The sequence below is a fragment of the Octopus bimaculoides genome, chromosome 4 (genome assembly GCF_046866305.1).
Source record: "Octopus bimaculoides isolate indiv1 chromosome 4, ASM4686630v1, whole genome shotgun sequence".
Taxonomy (NCBI): domain Eukaryota; kingdom Metazoa; phylum Mollusca; class Cephalopoda; order Octopoda; family Octopodidae; genus Octopus; species Octopus bimaculoides.
In genome coordinates, this window is record NC_142931.1 from 53,911,550 (window position 1) to 53,920,155 (window position 8,606).

The following is an 8,606-nucleotide window of genomic DNA, read 5'->3' on the forward strand; positions in this document are numbered from 1 at the left end:
ATTGAGCGAAAACACCTAAAGCTCCACGAGGTTCCAGCAGGGAGTGGTGGTTAACACTGCTGTACTCTTTCACCACAACTTTCTCTCACTGTTTCTGTTGTACCTGTATTTCAAAGGGCCGGCCTTGTCACACTCTGTGTCATGCTGAATGTCCTTGAGAACTACGTTAAGGGTACACATGTCTGTAGAGTGCTCAGCCACTTGCACTTTAATTTCACGAGCAGGCTGTTCCGTTGATCGAATCAACTGGAACCCTCGTCGTCGTAACTGAGGGAGTGCCATGACGACTGCATTATCTAATATGGCTTCAATGCTGAGTGAGTATTCAGTATATTGAACTCTCTATTCGTCAAATTGGCATGTAAGTGGCAGATGGCCCGAAATCAGTGTGACTCATGTGATAAGGATGAACATTTGAATTACATGTACAGTTCATCCATCTGGCTTCACACAGTTTCCATTTACCAATTTCACTCACAAAGCGTGGGACGACACAGGGCCATAGTATAAGATATTTGTTCAAAATTCTATGCAGTCCCAAGTGTTCGATAAATTGGACTACTTGTTAAATTGATGTGTTGGTGGCTGAGTTGGGCCGAAATCAGCGCGTCAGATTTAAAGCTGAATGTTTGAATTGAAAGCACAAGCCATCCACTAGACTTCCTATCCGATTTCAATCACAAAGACTTGGAATTATACGAGATCAATAATGAAAAATACTAGCCCAAATTTCCACATACTGCTTAAGGGATACCATAGTTTAGGTTCTAAAATAGAATAATTTTTGAAATTGAAAATACACAGGAGGTATGATTTGAGGGAGATTTGACTGATATCTCTGGCAGGTTGAAAAACTGCACAAAAGTTTCTTCACTGACGTAAAGTTGTCACCACCCCTTGGAGTACTGAGAAGCATGGAAGAAAAAAATAATTGTATACAAGGTTTTTTCGGTGGAAGAGAAAAGGATTGACAATGTATCGCCGAAAACAGTCGAAAAGGCATTGAGGTCAGTCTGGCAAGCTATAACATACCTTGCCAGAGGAAGCCGTTACGGAACCATAGAAGTACATTTTTAAATGGCAAGAAAGGCTAAAGAACATTCGGTAACCCCAGTAAGGACAGAAAGAGTGGTCCTCTTACCCATGTACCTTGGAAGAAGGACTTCCAGGGTTAGGGTGGAGGGAATCTCACCTGAAATAGATGTGGCTTGGTTGGCGGTGGCTGTGCTTCTGGGAAGCGAAAAAGTGGTGGCCATCCTCCAAGACACGATGACAGAGACTACAAACTGGAAGGGCCAAATATTAGATGTAATTGTGCAAAGTACAACAGAAAATTGGGAAAAAGTGGCAGAAACAGTCACCATAGGAGATGCGGTGTTAAGAGTCTGGATGGAGGGCAGAATCCCACCTTGCTTCAAATGAGGCCAAAAGGACCACATTAGAGAGGACTGCCCTTCACAGACTAAGAGAAGCCAGGAGGAAGCCGGGGAAAGAACTGGAGAAGGTGGAAGAGGAAATAAAGATGAATGAAGAACGGTGGTAGATGGCAAAAGAAAGAAACCAGGAAGAGAAAGAAAGTCAGGATGAATGGAAACCCCAACCCGCACCCACCCCACACATACCTCCACCCCCTCGCAGACGCCACACCCACCCATTCCCCTCCGACACAAAACAAATAGAAAAAAGAGACACAGATACAGTAAAACTTACAAACTCCCCCTCCCATGAATATGGTTATGCATGATGTACGAAGGAGTGGACATGTAACTGGTGAACAAAACGACAAAATGGAAGGATATAAGGTTTGTTAATTTGGAGGGAAGAATGAACTTTGAGGGATGGCACGCATGTGTTTTGGTGTCAGAGCGACGTAAAAAGGAGATAGATACAAGGCTGGATTTAAGTGTTGGAAGGTAAACGGTGACATAAAGGGAGTACCAGACAACATACAGTACGAAGAGCTATGGTATAGACATTTTGAGAAACTCAGGAGTCAAAGGATAAAAAGGAAGTAAGTGATACTGCTTGGAGGTGGGGCAAGTAGCTCATTTTCATTAACATTCATTTATATCATACGTTTTATTTTTTTCCAATTTGTTCTATGTCCCCACATATGTTTGTTTGTCCCCTCTTTGTCGGCCCCTTGTGGACAATAAAGAAAAAAATTTAATGCTTGCTGTGTACGTCCAATAATGCATGAGCTTGGTGACTAGCAAAAGAGATCGTTCTCCTTGAAAAGATGTATTCGTAATGACTACTTGAGATAATCTTCTGGTAATTTTTCAGATTAACACCCGCACGATCTTCACTAGGGTGTTAGGGTTAGAGTTTTAGGGTCAGGGTTAGGGTTTTGAGGTTAGGGTTAGGGTTAATGTTTAGGCTTAGGGTTACGGTTAGGGTCGGAATTCCCTAACCCAAACCCTAAAACCTAACCCTGAACTTAAACTCTAATCCCAACACCCTGGTGAAGATCGTGTGGGTGTTAATCTGAAAAATTACCAATCTTTTTTCATACACTTCATAGGTATCTCATATATATGATGCAGGTCTTTACTGAGCTTCATATTTTTACCATTACTAGAACAAAGTCAAATGCGTCGAAGAAGACCATAATTTTGCATAAAATGTCTCGTGTATTTACTGTTAATCAGTTTCTCTTCTATATTTGAGTAGATAATAGTCATGTTTTGCATACTTTAATTAGAAATGTAATAACAATGTCACACACTAAATACTTTACAGTATGAGTCATTATTTTTACATCTGTTTTTTTTTTAAATGATTTCGTTTTGTAGGAAAATACTTTCACTTTCAACGGAACCCGGACTATATGACACCACAATTTCTTACATAAGAATAAAGACACGAAAACTGGGCTAAGAGAAGTGTATTAGTCGATTATATCGGTACTCACCTCACTACCATCATACTTAACGGAAGAATAAAAAGAAAAGTACAACCTTTTTGGGTCGAGTTTAAAAATGCAACAACCTCTATCTCGAATACCCCTAACATACACGTCCTCGCGTGGAGTTCTAATCCAAGGCGATGCGCCTTTATTCCTTACTTCGGTATTTCCCGACAAAACCTGAACATGGTCAATCAACCTGCTAGAAATAGCAGCTGAATCGCCTTTAAATCTAACTCTGATAGCTCAAGAAAGGACACACTTGATAATATCCTGGATTTCCAAAGAAGAAAAAAAAAGACAGATGGTCACAGCTAGAACGTCTTCAATCATAATTCTGATCGATCGATCAGAACTGACCTGTGGCTAAGCAACAGCATCGACCACGAGTTCAATATTCCTAAATTCCCATGTCAGCTGCTCGAGATATTTTCCCCCAACTCTGGAGGCGGTTAAGTCCTCCCACCTGACTGTGTAGATGGAAGAACATTGTGAAACTGATCATGTAGTGGCCAAAGAATACATATACTTACAGAAAACAGAACAATTCGAAAGCTCTCGATTCCGTCCGTATGTAAAATATGCGGCGTTCCAAATTTTTCAAATATTTTTGTAATATTTAGTCAAATGTTTTAAGTGTTCGCTTGGGACAGTTATACTTGCAAGTTTTGAACTTAAATGACTTAAGGAGAAATAATTTGATCGATATCTACCCGTAGAGTAATATTTATGCTAATTGCTATTTTCACGGAAACGGTAAGGTTTTTCTTTAGCTGTTTTCTCATGTTCACTCATGCTCACTTTATTCTGACAATTTTTATTAAAAGATATAAAAATAAGAGGAAATTTTTATTTGTCTCAGTATTTAATTACGTAAGCACAAAGGTCGCATATTACTTGGGGCAATTTGTGACGTTCATGAATTCAAGGGAAGTAAAATAAGCATGGATCAAGTCGACCAGGAGGAATTATGGTAAACGGGAATAAAGTCACACGAAAAAAATGTCTATTTCCTTTAAATTCTATCAATAATAGTTATAGGAATTAAATATTCAAGTTTAGTACCAAGACATACACAATGACAACACAATTCATGACATAACAAGTGTTTGAAAATAGTCACTTATATACAATCTTATGTAAAATAAGAAACAAAATAAAAACATTAAACTAGTTTTGTTTACTTGTGACATTTTCCCTGGGTTCTGTTATTATAACGTAACTTTTGAGACTATACACAATAAAATACAATGCTATATGTGTTTTTTTTAATGTTTTTAACATGACTGTTTCAGTTTCGGTACACCATCTCTGATCAAGTCACCTGACAATCAAATAAAACTAATGGGATTGGTGTCAGTTAAATGTCTTATGGTAAGTTTGCTATTTTTAATGCAGTATATTAATATGTCGGTCGCCCACTGTTAATGACTTTCAGCTTTGTTTCTTTACGACACCACATAAGAAATTGGACGGAAATATTCGAGATTAAGGATGGTCTGTTTAGTAGGATGTGACTTTAAAGTGGATTCTCGGATATAAATAGATAGAAGGAATCAAATTGTAACCTGAAAAGCAAGCGGGACATTTTTTAGGAGAAATGATTGTTTAAAACTTCTAGCCTGTGTTTTCTGTCTATATTGTTACTAATTGAATATATACAGCCCATTGAAAAATGTTCGATTTTTTTTTTTTTAGCAAAGCAAATGTAAATATTAAAACATCTTCAGAAATTCTATAGATTTAATAATGTCCTCTCCAAAGGAATTCAAACAAACCCGCCTCAAAGTTCAAAGGCTTATCCTACACCAGTGGTTCCCAACCTTTTCACTACCAAGGACCCCTTTTATTTAAATGAGTTTTCCCTCGGACTCCTTTTAATATGCTTATATGAAATTTTGAATTTAGTTCACGGATCCCCAGTACTATCCTTGCGGATCACAGGTTGGGAACCACTGTCCTATCCACTGTTTAGTTTTTCGGTGCTAGTAGTTTTGTACCCCACTTAATTTACTTTGTATTTTTGACACCCAACAACTTTGATTTTATTTTTTTACATTTTAATTTCGCACTCTTTTGCTATACCAACAATGGCTGTACATTCTATGATAAAAGAGCGGAATTATGCCCATATAACCCAGTTTTATTTTTCGAATTTTCAGAAACATTTTGCGAATTTGTATTCTACACACGAGAATTCATACAAATATAAAAATGTTAAGCCACTCTGTTTCTTTAATTCATTTCTTTTTGAATTTTAATTTCCCTCTGAGCATGTCTTGGGACAACCCCTGTATCTAGTCTTTTTCACTCGCAAAATGAGCCCCTTTAATTTTGCTCAGATTGCTTTCAGTTTTGGCGTATCGATGCAACTCTGAATTTTGATTACGATCAACCAATTACTTTATCTCGTAAATTAAAGAATCTGATGTTATTTGGAATTAAAGTTGGGAAATTTGGGTTATTTTAGCCAATCAATAGACAGCGAGGCATTAACAGCTTGTTACCATGACAAACGCACGTTGTGTTGTTTCACCCTCATGTTGTGTTGATTCTTCACACCACGAGATTTACTTCAGCCGTGTGTTTTGTTTTAGTAAAAATTTATATTTATCAATTAGAATTTTATTCTAAATATTTTTTGTCAATTGTCTTAATATTTTACATATTTTTCATATATAGCAAAAGTTGTTTGCAATGTTTATACAGTTTCCTGGCATTATGAAAGTGAATGGAATATGTGAATTTACTACAGATAATTTGAAATAACTTTTGAATTCTGCATGCAAAAACATATAAGATACAGGTATTCTTTTTCTTCAGACAAATTCTTTGTAGACCAGTGTTATTTGTATAGTTTACAAATCCAAGCATGAAAACGTTACTCAACTTTGAAATTTTGGAGACACGCCCCCTTTTCACACACACACATATTAATGATGTACACAAATACATGACAGGTATGCATAATACTGAAATACGCATAAAATAAACACATGCAGACAAATATATTAATATAACAAATTAAAGAAAAATAATAAAAACATACAATCAATGAAGAGACAAAAGAAACAGTAAGAAAGATGATACATATTGATTTTATTAGGTATTTCTGTTTATCTAGAAACCTTCAATGAAGAGGTCATTTCACATACGCTAAACTATAAATTTCACCCGGAACAACCTTAAAGTTGACACCACTCCGCAGAAAATTTTTATGCCCGTTATTTCCAATGTACACACAAATGTTACAATCAGCCTTTGTTTTATCTTTTATTTAACTTTTACTTGTTTGTCATTGGACTGGGGCACTACTTGAAGGGCTTAGTCGAACAAATTGACTCCTGATACTTATTTTTAAAGTCTGGTACTAATGATTTGTCAAACTGCTAGGCTAAGGGAACATAAACAAACCGACACTACTCAAGTGATGGTGGGGGTCAAACATGCACACACATAGATAGGATTATAATTCAGGTTGTGCTTTCTTAATGTACATCTGCTTATTCAGTACTCCAAAATTGTATGTAGATGTCATATTTGTGGGAGGAATGCATAAGAGTTGAAAAATACTGCAAAATATTTTTTGCACAGTAAATATCAAAACAGGAGGTTGGAAAAAAAATTCACCATTACATTTACTAATAGGAGTTACAAAATTGTACATGTAGGAGAAACATGTAAGATATCTATTTGAAATTCTGGATCTTTTTTAAAACGGGGGCCACATTTTTCATTAACGAAACACTTTGAAACTTGGAACACTGGTAGAATGTGTCATATAAAACATCTTTTTCTCTTAGTCTTCTTAAAAAAAAAAAAAAAATCCATAAATTATTCCATGTTAAAGTTGTCGTATTTCTGTAATTTCAACCAATCACTGACGTCCATTCAGCCGATATACATTAAGTGCCGACTACATAAACAAACGATTCTGAAACAATTAACCCTAACCCTAACCCTAACCCTAACCCTAGGGTTAGGGTTAGAGTTAAAGCAAATTTAAAATGAAAAAAGCAAATAAAACGAAGAATTGTTTGTTTATGTAGTCGGCACTTAATGTATATCGGCTGAATGGACGTCAGTGATTGGTTGAAATTATCGAAATAGGACAATTTTTTACATGAAATAAATTCGAATACAAAAATATTTTTCTGTTCTATAACACAAAATAGATAAGTATACGAAGTTTGAAAGTCTTTCGGTACCAAAAACACTACGTAAAACATTAATGAAAAATGTGGCCCCCGTTTTAAAAAAGATCCGAAATTCTTCAGACAGAGAATCAAATAATACAAAATTTACATCATTAGTTATCAGGAGTCATAGATAGTTGGAGGGGAGAATAAAGAACACAACTAGAAATTATATATGTGTGTGTGTGTGTGTATATATATATATATATATATGATGAACTTCTTTCAGTTTGTGTCTACCTGGAGCCAACAAATGAGTCTCTGCATGATTGCCTGGAGCTTATAGTAGCAGACACTTGCCCAAAGTTCCGCGCAGTGGGACTGATTCCAAGACCATATGGTTAGGAAGCAAGTTTCTTATTTCTTTACTGCCAACAAGGGGCTACACACAGAGGGGACAAACAAGGACAGACAAATGGATTAAGTCGATTATATCAACCCCAGTGCATAACTGGTACTTATTTAATCGACCCCGAAAGGATGAAAGGCAAAGTTGACCTCGGTGGAATTTGAACTCAGAACGTAGCGGTAGACGAAATACTGCTAAGCATTTTGCCCGGCGTCCTAACGTTTCTGCCAGCTCACCGCCTTAAAGGAAGCAAGTTTCTTACCACACAACTACACCTGCTAGAAATTGAGTCTCAGTACAGAGTGCTATTCCCTTCCCTTAACAGGGAGAAAACCTGGGACTTAAAACACTGGATGATGATGATGATATGATGTATGTACGTATACATATATATATATATATATATATATATATATATATGTATACATACATATATATATGTGTGTGTGTGTTGAGCTTTTTGATAAGCACTGCTCTACAAAAACTGTATGTGAACAGGTATGAGTTTGTAATTAATTCACAATTTATGCTGTATTTGTAATTTATGAACATGTATAACCAGTCATCAAACTTGTGCCATTATGTAATGCATTTGTATCGTGTCTACTTTCTATTGTCATCAGTTTGGGAGAAGAGTGTGTGATTTATACTACAATTTTAGAAAAGAATACATCATATCTTACATAAATTTCAATACATTATATTCAGATGTCAGGTATGGCTTTGTAACCACAAACACTTATTTATTTCATCTATAGAAATGCAATAAATTTTATTCATTATGATTTTATTAATCATACTTATTGTATCAATTTCAGAAGATCCAAGAATTAAGACCATCCTGTAAGGCTGGACTCAGAAAGCGTGACATTACACACATTCCAATCAAGTATGAGTCTGAAAGGAAATTGTAATTTTATGACGTATGTCAACAACAACATATATTGCTATTTTTAGATCCAGCTCAGCTCTGACCAAGCTAAACTGTAATCAAAGACTTCTGGCTTTTATCATCCCATCTTATTCTCAAGGATATATTCAAGACAACATCTAATGTGTCTTTCCTGTTTGAAGACAGTAAGATATGAGTTGAAAGCAATTTAGCTGCTGTTTCTAGCACATTGAATGAACATACAGAGGCTCCTGTGTTTGT

General features: G+C 36.0%; 2 long non-coding RNA genes across 2 annotated transcripts in view; one reads left to right on the forward strand and one right to left on the reverse strand.

Annotated features, from left to right (window-relative positions):
• Positions 1 to 3,566, reverse strand: part of LOC106871825 (uncharacterized) — a 91,625-nt gene extending 88,059 nt beyond the window's left edge. The window contains exon 1 of the long non-coding RNA XR_001409702.3: positions 3,442 to 3,566. This is a non-coding gene — a long non-coding RNA (uncharacterized LOC106871825). The remainder of the gene's footprint in view (positions 1 to 3,441) is intronic.
• LOC106871824 (uncharacterized) overlaps positions 1,499 to 8,606 on the forward strand; it is a 7,151-nt gene continuing 43 nt past the window's right edge. Inside the window, exons 1-5 of the long non-coding RNA XR_001409701.3 lie at positions 1,499 to 2,011; positions 2,796 to 3,664; positions 4,204 to 4,282; positions 5,591 to 5,714; positions 8,272 to 8,606. The exon at positions 8,272 to 8,606 is cut by the window's right edge and continues 43 nt beyond it. This is a non-coding gene — a long non-coding RNA (uncharacterized LOC106871824). The remainder of the gene's footprint in view (positions 2,012 to 2,795; positions 3,665 to 4,203; positions 4,283 to 5,590; positions 5,715 to 8,271) is intronic.